Source organism: Hemiscyllium ocellatum (assembly GCF_020745735.1).
Source record: "Hemiscyllium ocellatum isolate sHemOce1 chromosome 27 unlocalized genomic scaffold, sHemOce1.pat.X.cur. SUPER_27_unloc_3, whole genome shotgun sequence".
In the NCBI taxonomy this organism is placed as follows: domain Eukaryota; kingdom Metazoa; phylum Chordata; class Chondrichthyes; order Orectolobiformes; family Hemiscylliidae; genus Hemiscyllium; species Hemiscyllium ocellatum.
Window position 1 is genome coordinate 1,059,589 of NW_026867498.1, and position 10,742 is coordinate 1,070,330.

Genomic DNA, 10,742 nt, shown 5'->3' on the forward strand with positions numbered 1-10,742 from the left:
GATAGTGCAGGGGGACGAGCTGAGAATAGTTCACAGGTCGGCACAACATCGAGGGCCGAAGGGCCTGTTCTGCGCTGGATTGTTCTATGTTCTAAACTTAGTGCAGGAGGCTGAAAGAAATGAGCAGCTTTAAAACAAAAACCTCTTGGAGCTCAAAGCTTTCAATGAGAGTCTGAGCCGGTGGTAAGTTCAGGTAACCTTTATTGCAACACAACTTTGTTACAGCTTCAGATCCCCCCAGCAAAAAGGCAGAGAAAAAGTAGTTGCTTTTTGAACAGCTCAAGGTGAAAGTGCACACACCACACCTCCCCTGGCCCCATCCCCACCCCCCTCACTGTCTTTACTATTGGCCAGCACCAAGCTGTCCCTTTGTAACTGGATCCTTGGTACAGCTGTAACCCGGAGGAAGTATTGCCTCACTCAGCAATTTTAACCCATACCCTGTCTCCGATTAAGTTTCTCCCCGCTCTTTTGCCAGGAAGGGGCAGTGTAGAGTCAACCAGACTGCTGTGGGTCTGGAGTCACGTGTCGGGCAGACCAGGTAAAGGATGCAGCTGGAACGACTTGAGTGAATCCTTTCCCACAATGGCGGTTCCCTTCCCTAACAAGGGAGAGAGGGAATCAGATGGGGGCTTTCTCCCCTGCACCACCTCCTCCCTGAAACGGTCTCATCGTTAGATTCTGAACTCCACATTTCTGACCGAATACCAACTCTGCCATCTGTCGTGGCGGGATTCGAACCCAGGAGTCCCCGGAACCGGGTTGATATTCCAATCGATAATGGGACTCGGCCGTCACTCCTTCAATCCCCCTGCGATGGCACGTGAACTCGCTGGTGGCTCTGCAGGTGGGAGGAGCGGGTGAAACCCTTCCCGCACTGAGAGCAGATGAACGGCCTCTCCCCGGTGTGGATCCGCTGGTGCCTCAGCAGGGAGGAAGATGTGCTGAAGGCCTTCCTGCACTGAGAGCAGGTGTACGGTCTCTCCCCGGTATGGATCCGCTGATGCTTCATCAGGGAGGAGATGTCGGTCAAGGCCTTCCCGCACTCGGGGCAGCTGAAGGGCCTCTCCCCCGTGTGGATCCGCTGGTGTCTCCGCAGGTGGGAGGAGCAGGTGAAGGCTTTCCCGCACTGAGAGCAGGTGTACGGTCTCTCCCCCGTGTGGATCCACTGGTGGGTCAGCAGGGAGGAGGAATATCTGAAGCCCTTCCTGCAATGAGGGCAGGTGTACGGTCTCTCCCCTGTGTGGACATGCTGGTGGGTCAGCAGGTGGTAGGATGTGCTGAAGGCCTTCCCACACTGAGAGCAGGTAAAGGACCTCTCCCCCGTATGGACACGCCAGTGGATCCGCAAGGTGGAGGAATACCTGAAGGCCTTCCCACACTCGGGGCAGCTGAACGGCCTTTCCCCTGCGTGGAAACGCTGGTGGGTCCGCAAGGTGGAGGAATACCTGAAGGCCTTCTCACACTCAGGGCAGCTGAACGGCCTCTCTCCCGTGTGGACTTGCTGGTGTCTCAGCAGGGTGGAGGAAGTGCTGAAGGCCTTCCCGCACTCTGGGCAGCTGAAGGGCCTCTCCCCCGTGTGGCCCCGCTGGTGGGCCAGCAGGTGGGAGGAATGTCTGAAGGCCTTCCCGCACTCGGGGCAGGGGAATGGCCTCTCCCCAGTGTGAGTGCGCCGATGAGTCTCCAGGGCAGACGGGACACGGAAGCCTTTCCCACAGTCACCACACTTCCACGGTTTTTCCACAAAGTGGGATTCCTCGGGTTTCTCCATGGCCACAGCTTCAGCTGCACACAAACACGTATGGAGCCCCTCACTGCCGTGAAATCCCCTTCCAAGGACGTATAACTGTTTCAGGCTCCACACACAGTGCGCTGCAACAGTGGGGTCTCTTGTCCAGTCCCACCTGATGTTGAAAACGTCCTCAAACAGGAACCAAAAAGCGTTGATCCCTCTCACAGAAATCAAAATCAAAAATTGTTGTGGTCCCGATGGATTGAGTGACTGTCAGACATTGACATCAAAGTGAAGACTGCAGACGCTGGAGAGTCAGTCAAAAAATGTGGCGCTGGAAAAACAGCAGCTCAGGCAGCGTCCGAGGAGCAGGAGAGTCAATGTTTCAGGCATAAGCCCTTCATCCGTTGATTTTGAAACTTCAGTCTTCAGATTTTCAAATACTCTGCAAAAAGAGATTACAAAAGTCATCACTATCAGTGCAGGGTAGAAATTCAGAACAAGTAGAAATTCTACTTTCTGCAGAATATTCTTTTGCTGTTCCACAAAATTTAAAGCACCATCCCACTCTCCCTTCCCCTCTGTTCTCACTCTGCTCTAACACACTTCAGTCAAACTCTTCTGCTTCCCAGTCAGGAGAAAGTGAGGATTGCAGGGCTCTTCAGGGCTCACGCCTGAAACCTCGATTCTCCTGCTCCTTGGATGCTGCCTGACCTGCTGCGCTTTTCCAGCAACACATTTTCAGCTGCTTCCAGTCAGGGCAAAACATGCTCTGAAAGTCCAGCCTTCACAACCACACTTCTGCTTTCACTGAAGACAATTAGAGTCACACAGCACAGAAACAGACCCTTTAGCTCAATCTGTCCGAGTTGACCAGATATCCTAAATTAATCTAGTCACGTTTGCCATCACTCGGCCCCTATATGGGCCCGGTGCTGGCAGCTGGGACTAAATTGGGTCGGCTATCATGTGCAATAGAGCTAAGGGAGAGCTTATCTGCAATGGATTGAACTGAATTGCATTTTGGGACTTTATGATGATATTGAGTAGCCATTACTGTTACAAATACAAACTCTATAAAAGGAAATATTGATAAAGTTTTACCTTACTTGCTGCAGCACGGGCTCCAGCGGCGGGAACAGGCCGCGGACACACTTCCGGCTTCGGTATGGCCACGCCTCCTCCGGCGCCAATGCGACACGTAAACCACGCCCCTTCCGAACGCTGCAAGTACACCCCGCCCCTCAGGCCAAAGTCCCGCCTCTTGGAAACAAACCTCTTTCCCCTCGAGCACCAAAACCCGCCCCTTCAACGCGGTCCCCCACGCGAGTCAAAACCACGCCCCCTGCCCCTCACGCAATCGCCCACAAAGCCGCGCGCCTCCAGGGTCAACGCGCCGCCCCGCCCACTGAGCCTCGCCCCGCCTACTCGCGCGCGACCCTCCCATGAGACAGGCCCCACCCATGAACAGCACCCTCCCGCTAAAACCCGCCCCCTGGCTAAACCCCTCCCCTCCGGGAAAGCCCCGCCCACCCAGGTGTATTTGGAAACACTAGCTTCTTTAGCGCTGCTCCTTCTGCGGGGAGCTGTGCTGCAGGATCATAAGACACAGAATTAATAGCAACAGATCACAATGTCATGCAACCGAGGCAAGGCATGGAATAGGGAGAGATATCAGCTGAACCCGTGGCTGCAAGGATGGTGGTGGAGGAAGGGTTTCAGATTTTTGGATAATTGGGGCTCATTCTGGGGAAGGTGGGACTTGTACAAACAGCACAGTCTTCACTTGAACCAGGGTGGGAAATATCCTGGGTGGGAAATTTGCTGATGCTGTTCAAGTGAGCTTAAACCAGCTCAGCAGGGGGATGGGAACCGGGGGTGTAGCTACAATGCACAGGAGGATGAGAGGAGGGAGGACAGGGACAGGATTTCAGGGTCACAGGAAAGTGCTAGCAGACAGCGAAGTGGTTTGAACTGTGTCTACTTCAATGCTAGAGTATTCGCAAGGTAGGTGAGCTCGCAGCACGGCTAGGTACCTGGGACTTGGATGTTGTGGCCATTTCGGAGACAGGGATAGAGCAGGGTGAGGAATGGATGTTGCAGGTTCCAGGGTTTTGATCTTTCATTAAGAACAGGAAGGTGGTAAAAGAGGGAGTGGCGTGGCCTTGTTAGTCAAGGATAGGAAAATGGTGGCTGACAGATCGTTTGATGAGGACTCGTCTACTGAGGTAATGTGGGCTGAGGTTAGAAACAGGAAAGGAGAGGTCAAACTGCTGAGAGATTTTTTTTTAAAATAGGCCTCCACAGAGTTCCAGGGAGGTGGAAGAGAGGATTAGCAAAATTATTCTGGGTAAGAGTGAATGGAACAGGGTGGACATTATGGGGGACTTTAACTTCCCCAACATTGACTGGAAATGCTTTCACTCTAGTACATCGTATGGATCAGTTTTTGTCCAGTGTGTGCAGGAGGGTTTTCTGACACAGTATGTCGAAGAGCTGACAAGAGGGGAGGTCACACTGGATCTGGTGCTTGGTAATGAACCAGGCCTGGTGTTTGATTTAGTGGTAGGTGAGCACTTTGGAGAGAGTGACCATAATTCAGTTAGATTTCATTTAGCGATGTAAAGGGATAGGAACATGCCACAGGTCAAGAGTTATCGATGGGGCAAGGGCAATTATAATGCAATTAGGCAAGTCTTAGGATGCATAGAATAGGGTAGCAAAATGCAGGGGATAAAGACAATTGAAACTTGGAGCTGGTTTTAGGAACAGATATTGTGTGTCCTTGATAGGTATGTCCCTGTCAGGCAGGGAGGAAGTGATAAGGTAAGGGAACCGTGGTTTACAACAGAAATTGCATCTCTTGTTACAAAGAAAAAGGAGGCTTGTGTTGTTGAGGCACGATGGTTCAGATGAGGCGATGGAGAGTTACAGATCAGCTAGGAAGAATTTAAAGAGAGTTAAGAGCAAAGAGAGGACATGAGCAGTCTTTAACAAATAGAATAAAGGAGAACCCTAAAGCTTTCTATAGGTATGTGAGGAATCAAAGGATGATTAGGGTAGGAATAGGGCCAATCAAAGCCAGAAGTGGGAAGTTGAGTGTAGGCCCTGTGGAGATTGGAGAGGTGTTAATGAATCTCTCTCATCGGTCTTCACTCAGGAAAAGGAGAATATTGTAGAGGAGAAGAATGAGGTACGAGATATTAGACTCGAAAGGATCGAGGTTAGTTGCACACAGGTGTTATCAATTCTAGAAGAGTGAAAGTAGACAAGTGCCCTGGGCCGGATGGGATTTATCCGAGGATTCTCTGGGAAGCGAGGGAGGAGATAGCAGAGCCTTTGGCTTTGATATTTGAGTCGTCATTGTCTACGGGTTTAGTACCAGAGTGGAGGATTGCAAATGTTGTGCCCTTGTTCAAGAAGGGCAGCAGAGATGATCCAGGTAATTATAGACCAGTGAGCCTTACTTCTGTTGAAGGACAGCTTTTGGAAAGGAATATTAGAGATAGGATTTATAATCATTTAGCAAGCAACAATTTGATTTCAGATAGTCAACATGCTTTCATCAAGGGCAGGTCATGTCTCACAAACCCCTCAGGTTTTTTGAGAAGGTGACCAAGCATGTAGATGAATGTGGAGCAGTTGACGTGGTACATGGACCTCAGTAAAGCCTTTGATAAGGTTCCACATGGCAGGCTGTTGGAGAAAATGCAGAGGCATGGGATTGAGGGTGATTTAGCAGTTTGTATTAGAAACTGGCTTTCTGAAAGAAGGCAGCGAGTGGTGGTTTATGGAAAATATTCAGCCTGGAGTCCGGTTACTAGTGGTGTGCCACAAGGATCTGTTTTGGCTCTATTGCGGTTTGTCATTTTTATAAATCGTTTAGACACAGGCATAGGTGGATGGATTAGTAAATTTGCAGACGATACTAAAGTCGGTGGAGTAGTGGACAGTTTGGAAGAATGTTACAGGTTGCAGGGGGACTTGGATAAACTGCAGAATTGGGCTGAGAGGTGGCAAATGGAGTTCAATGCAGCTAAATGTGAGGTGAGATTCACTTTGGGAAGAATAACAGGAAGGCAGTGATCTAGGAGTCCATGTGCGTAGATCCCTGATCTATGCCACCCAGGTGGATAGTGCTGTTAAGAAGGCATACGGTGTGATCGGTTTCATTCGGAGAGGGATTGAGTTCCGGAACTGCAATATCATGCTGCAACTATACAAAACGCTGGTGCAGCCACACTTGGAATATTGTGTATAGTTCTGGTCCCCCTATTTCAGGAAGGATGTGGAAAACATTGGAAAAGGAGCAGAGGAGATTTATCAGTTTGTTGCCTGGTCTGGAGGGGGGGGCTTATGAGGAAAGGCTGAGAGACTTGGGTCTTTTCTCATTGGAAAGAGGAAGGCTAAGGGGGATTTGATAGAGACATACAAGATGATCAGAGGATTAGATAGGGTAGACAGAGAAAGACTTTTTCCTAGGATGATGACGTTAGCTTGTACGAGAGGGCATAAATTCAAATTGAGGGGTGATAGCTTTAAGACAGATGTCAGAAGCAAGTTCTTTACACGGAGAGTGGTAAGGGTGTGGAATGCCCTACCTGCTAAGGAAGTCAACTCAGCCACATTAGGGAGATTTAAACAATCCTGAGATAAGTGCATGGATGATTTTGGGATAGTGTCGGGGGACGAGCTGAGACTAGTTCACAGGTCGGCACAACATTGAGGGCTGAAGGGCCTGTTCTGCGCTGGATTGTTCTATGTTCTAAACTTAGTGCAGGAGGCTGAAAGAAATGAGCAGCTTTAAATCAAAAACCTCTTGGAGCTCAAAGCTTTCAATGAGAGTCTGAGCCTGGTGGTAAGTTCAGGTAACCTTTATTGCAACTTGGTAACTTTGTTGCAGCTTCAGATCACCCCAGCAAAAAGGCAGAAAAAAAGTAGTTGCTTTTTGAACAGCTCAGGGTCAAAGTGCACACACCACACCTCCCCTGTCGATAATGGGATTCGGCCGTCACTCCTTCAATCCCCCTGCGATGGCACATGAACTCGCTGGTGGCTCTGCAGGTGGGAGGAGCGGGTGAAGCCCTTCCCACATTCGGGGCAGGTGAAGGGCCTCTCCCCGGTGTGGATCCGCTGGTGGGTCAGCAGGGTGGAGGAACTGCTGAAGGCCTTCCCACACAGAGCAGGTAAAGGGCCTCTCCCCCATGTGGACCCGCTGATGCCTCATCAGGGAGGAGATGTGGGTAAAGGCCTTCCCGCACTCGGGGCAGCTGAAGGGCCTCTCCCCGGTGTGGACATGCCAATGGCTCCACAAGGCAGAGTCGTGGGTAAAGGCCTTCCCACACTCAGGGCAGCTGAAGGGCCTCTCCCCCGTGTGGACGCGCCGGTGGGTCCACAAGTTGAATGAATACCTGAAGGCCTTCCCACACTCAGGGCAGCTGAACGGCCTCTCTCCTGTGTGGATCCGCCGATGGGCCAACAGGGCAGAGAAAAACAGGAAGGCCTTCCCGCACTCGGGACAGCTGATGGAGTTTTCTCCCATGTGGCCCCGCAGGTGGGCCAGCACGTGGGAGGAATGTCTGAAGGCAGTCAGTGCAGGGGAATGGCCTCTCCCCAGTGTGACTGCGCCAATGAGTCTCCAGGGCAGATGGGACACGGAAGCCTTTCCCACAGTCCCCACACTTCCACGGATCTTCCATAGGGCGGGATTCCTCAGATTTCTCCATGGCCACAGCTTCAGCTGCACACAAACACTTGTAGAGCCCCTCCCTGCCGTGAAATCCCCTTCCCAGGCTGTATAGCTGTTTGAGGCTCCACACACAATGCGCTCCAACAGTGGGGTCTCTTGTCCAGTCCCACTGATGCTGAAAACGTCTTCAAACAGGAACCAAAAAGCGTTGATCCCTCTCACAGAAATCACAGTCAAAAATTGTTGTGGTCCCGATGGATTGAGTGACTGTCAGACATTGACATCAAAGTGAGGACTGCAGACGCTGGAGAGTCAGTCAAAAAATGTGGCGCTGGAAAAACAGCAGGTCAGGCAGCGTCCGAGGAGCAGGAGAGTCAATGTTTCGGGCATAAGCCCTTCATCTGTTGATTTTGAAACTTCAGTCTTCAGATTTTCAAATACTCTGCAAAAAGAGATTACAAAAGTCATCACTATCAGTGCAGGGTAGAAATTCTACTTTCTGCAGAATATTCTTTTGCTGTTCCACAAAATTGAAAGCACCATCCCACTCTCCCTTCCCCTCTGTTCTCACTCTGCTCTAACACACTTCAGTCAAACTCTTCTGCTTCCCAGTCAGGAGAAAGTGAGGATTGCAGGGCTCACGCCCAAAACGTCGATTCTCCTGCTCCTTGGATGCTGCCTGACCTGCTGCGCTTTGCCAGCAACACATTTTCAGCTGCTTCCAGTCAGGGCAAAACATGCTCTGAAAGTCCAGCCTTCACAACCACACTTCTGCTTTCACTGAAGACAATTAGAGTCACACAGCACAGAAACAGACCCTTTAGCTCAATCTGTCTGAGTTGACCAGATATCCTAAATTAATCTAGTCACATTTGCCATCATTTGGCCCCTATATGGGCCCGGTGCTGGCAGCTGGGACTAAATTAGGTTGGCAATCATGTGCAATAGAGCTAAGGGAGAGGCTAATGGGAACAGAATTTTGAGGACGATTGTCTACCAGATGTACAGCACAGAAATCGTCCCTTCGGTCCAACTCATCCATGCTGATCAGATATCCTAAATCAATCTAGTCCCACTTGACAGCACATGGCCCATATCCCTCTAAACCCTTTCTATTCATATACCCAGCAAGATGCCTTTTAAATGCTGTAATTGTACCAACCTCCACCACTTCCTCTGGCAGCTCATTCCTTACCTAACACCACCCTCTGAATATAAGGGACCTTTTAAATCTCCCCCCACCCCTAAACCTATTACCCTCTACTTCTGGACTCCCCCATTCCAGGGAAATGCCTTGTCTATTTATCCTATCCATGCCACTCATGATTTTATAGAAATCTGTAGGGTCACCCCTCAGCTTTTGGTACTCAAGGGAAAACAGCCCCATCCTGATCAGCTCAAACCCTGACAACATCCATGCCAATCTTTTCTGAACCCTTTCAAGTTTCACAACATCCATGACATCCTTCCTACAGCAGAGAGACCAGTACTGCACACAATATTCCAAATGTGGCCTAACCAATGTCCTGGACAGCTACCACGTAATCTCCCAAATCCTGTACTCAGACGATTGGGAAAGTTTTCAAAACCCACAAAAGACAACCGGGAAAACATTGAGGTATCAACACCGGGGGGAAGTGGAGAAGGGAAAGGAAGCCAAAAGTGCTGGAGCCAAGGCAGAGGAAGAACACAGGATGCACAGCCGGCTTGAGGCTGCATGTGCTGTTGCATTTACTTGTGGAAATCGGGTGCATTGTGAAAAGGAAAACAGAAAAGATATCTCCTCCTCCCAATCTCTGTCCTCCTCACCTGGGAATTAAGTCCCATACCTGAGTTGACAGGGTCTGCTCCCTCCCTGGATTCACTCCCGTTGCTACAAGTGAACAGATTTTCCCGCCCCAGGGTTTGCCCAGACGGAGGGATTTTCATTCAGTGTCACTTCCGCGTTGTGACGTCACGGAATTAGCGGGTGGGCGTGGCCAGGTCGGGCGCACGCACTGCGCCTGCGTTGTCCTGCACCGATTGTTAATATCCATTCGCTTCAGAGAATCCCCACAGAGTGGGAGCAGGCCACTCGGCCCAACAAGTCCACACTCTCTTTAAATCTTTCCTCGGTGATCAGTAATTCTCCATCGCCTCATCTGTACCATCTTGCCTCATTAACACATAAGCCTCATGGAACAGCATCATAAGACACAGAACTTATATCAAAAGATCAGTGTCATGCAACTGATAGAATATATTGAACAAACTTAGATAGTCTTCATCTCTTAGAATGGGTGCGGGCTTTGGTTCATTAATATGTAACAATGTTCTTGAGATGACTTAAGGTTTTATTTTTAAAAAATCTCCGCTCAGACAATGCATTAAAGGTGTGAAATTTGAGTCTGTCAGTATTCCAATCTTGAATCAGACTGGTTCTGTTTCCAAAGTCGGAATTTGTAGAATATTACATGGATTGACTGCCTGCAGATTGTGTGCTTTTTGAACAAAATTGAATGTGTCTGCAAATATAATACTGCCAATACAATTTCAACCCATAGAGTAGTGTGTGTGTGTGCATGAGAAAGTGAGTGTGGGTGCATGTGAGTTTGTGTGTGAGTGCATACTTGGGAAAGTGAGAGTGTGATGGAGTATGAGGCTGCAAGTGTGAGAGAGTGTTGAGGGGTGTGTGTGTGTCTGCCTGAGAGATAGAGTATGTGTGTGAGAGAGACGCTTAATAAAGGCAAGGGGTTGTACAGATAATGGTTGGGCTATGAGTCGTGTTGTAGAACAGACAGACATGGTTGGGGGGGTGGGGGGGTGTTCAGTAGATAGTTCTTTGGAAGTTGCATCACTGCTAGACAGGGTGGTTAAGAAGGCATCTCGCAACATTGTCTTCATTGTCCACACCACTGAGTATAGGGGTTGGGACATCATGTTGAGGTTGTATAGGATGTTGGTGAGGCCACTTACAGAGTACTGAGTACAGTTCTGGTGGCCCTGTAATAGGAAGAATACTGTTAGAGAGGGTTTAATAAAGATTTACCAGGATGTTGTAAGGACTGGAGGGTTTGGGTTATAAGGAGAGGCTGGGACTTTATTCACTGGAGCACAGGAGGTTGGGGGGTGACCTCATTGAGATTGATAAAATCATGAGTGGAGGTAAGGTGAATAGCAAATGCCTCTTGCTTCGCGGCAGGGAGCTCAAAACTCGGGGGGTATTTTTTTTAAATGTGAGGAGAGAGATTTAAAAGGAACTGAAGGGGCAAACAATTTGAAAAAGGGTGATTTGCATGTGGAATGAACTTACTGAAGATGTGGCAGTTGCAGTTACAACAT

At 49.6% G+C, this 10,742-nt stretch overlaps 1 pseudogene; it reads right to left on the minus strand.

Moving 5' to 3' along the window:
- Positions 1-336: 336 nt before the first annotated feature.
- Positions 337-9,332, minus strand: LOC132808000 (zinc finger protein 420-like; annotated as a pseudogene).
- Between the last annotated feature and the right edge of the window lie 1,410 nt (positions 9,333-10,742).